The following is a 1864-nucleotide window of genomic DNA, read 5'->3' as shown; positions in this document are numbered from 1 at the left end:
CAGGCTCCGGACGCGCAGGCCCAGCGGCCATGGCTCACGGGCCCAGCCACTCCGCGGCATGTGGGATCCTCCCAGACCGGGGCACGAACCCGTGTCCCCTGCATCGGCAGGCGGACGCGCAACCACCGCGCCACCAGGGAAGCCCTGTCCTCTTTTTTTTAAAGAAAGAAACAACATTCCTCAATCTCATTAAATTTAAAATTCTGAGACGATCTCAAATTTTCAGAAAAGTTGCAAGCAAAGTACAAAGATCTTTTCTCCCCTGAAATATTTGAAAGGATGTTGTCAATCCGATTCCTCCATCATCCCTGAATATCATAGCTCACATTCTACAACTCAAACAGAGACATAGCTCAAACAGAGACATTCCCCTACAACTCCAGTGCAAAGAGCAAAATTGAGAAATTAACATTGGTACACTGGGGTCTAATCCTCAGACTCCGGTCAAATTTCTCCATACATCCCTTATAATAAAAGGATTCCAGTTCCAAACCACACCATGCAATTATTCCCCATGTCTCTCCAGTCTCCTTCAATCTGGAATAGTTCCTCCGTCTTTCCTTGACTTTAATATCCTTGACACTTTGAAAGAATATGGGCCAGTCATTTTGTAGAATGTCTGTCATATGATGTTTTCTCATGATTAGGTTATGCATATGTCTTTGTCAGGAATACCACAGAAGTGATGCTGTGTTCTTATTGTATCTTATTAGGTAACATACCTGTTTTGGCTATAACAACCTGTGCTGGACCACCTTCCTACACAGATACTCCTCTCACCCCACCTGGGCTCTGAAATATCCTCTTACTGCCTCGACGCCAACATCTCGCACTAGGCTATGCCTTTGCAAGAACACTCCCCACCCCCACGTGGGCTCTGAAACCTCCTGCCAGGCTGCCCCTCCTACCCTCAATCCTCAGCCCACCTGGGCCACCCTGCACTGAGCCATCCTCTCAGCCTGCTTTGGCTCTGACACTGAGCTAAGCCGACCCTCTGCAGGGGTGGCTCTCTTGAGCTGCTTGGGCCCAACACTGGCACCAGGTATCCCACTCGTGGGACGCCCTCCTCACCCCACTTTTGCGGTGTTCTAATTCTTTAAAGATTTCTATTATCTATGTATATAGTATCAGTTTTTCCTCAAACTAGAGTTCTGTGTATGTATTATTGATGATCCATCAGTAATAATGTGTTTTCATTTCAATGATGATCTAAAAAAAACTTACATTATAAAATATAAGCATATCTGGGATGTTCGTTTTATAACCACATACTTTTAGTGTTGGTGCTTTGTGTTTAAAATTGGGTTGGTACCGCGTGATTGTTAATGTGTCAATATTTAACTTTTAAATTGGTGGTAGTTTTAGATTGGCATTCCTGGCATCAAAATACAAAAACCATCTTGATTTCTGTTCAGTAAAAATTATATTGTGTTTTCTTACCAACTATAAATCTAAAACTGCTCAGTGATGAGATTTATGTCTTTATTCAATAAATTAATTTTGATTTTCCATCATAAAAATAACCATGCTACTTTAATTGTCACAGGCTGATGAAAAAAGAACTGTGCTGGCTGACTTGATACACAAATGATGCACTCATGCAAAGTGAAGGCCAAATGAATCATGGCACCAGTATAAATGAAGCTTTACAATAGTTCAAATAGAGGAAAGTAGAGAGAAAACTGAGTCATTACAGGTCTCTTGGTATCATAGGTTGAACTCAAAAGAAGCTAGGCAAAGCAGTCACATTTTTCAGATTATTGACAGATGTGTTTGTGTGTGTGTGTTTATATGGCATATCAGCTTGCAAATATTCTCCATGAAGGACTTTTGTTAGGAGCTTTTTTTTTTTTTTTTTTTTTTT

At 41.5% G+C, this 1864-nt stretch overlaps 1 protein-coding gene and 1 long non-coding RNA gene across 3 annotated transcripts in view; one reads left to right on the top strand and one right to left on the bottom strand.

The window, feature by feature from the left end:
- Positions 1–1794, top strand: part of LOC114486971 (uncharacterized) — a 10903-nt gene extending 9109 nt beyond the window's left edge. Inside the window, exon 3 of the long non-coding RNA XR_003681486.2 lies at positions 714–1794. This is a non-coding gene — a long non-coding RNA (uncharacterized lncRNA). The remainder of the gene's footprint in view (positions 1–713) is intronic.
- The window catches only part of TRAF3IP2 (TRAF3 interacting protein 2), a 100681-nt gene that overhangs the window by 47814 nt on the left and 51003 nt on the right, over positions 1–1864 (bottom strand). The window lies entirely within an intron of this gene.

Source organism: Physeter macrocephalus, chromosome 10, assembly GCF_002837175.3.
Source record: "Physeter macrocephalus isolate SW-GA chromosome 10, ASM283717v5, whole genome shotgun sequence".
NCBI lineage: Eukaryota > Metazoa > Chordata > Mammalia > Artiodactyla > Physeteridae > Physeter > Physeter macrocephalus.
The sequence above is the reverse complement of the archived record's forward strand: the minus strand, read 5'-3'. Positions and strand labels throughout refer to the sequence as shown.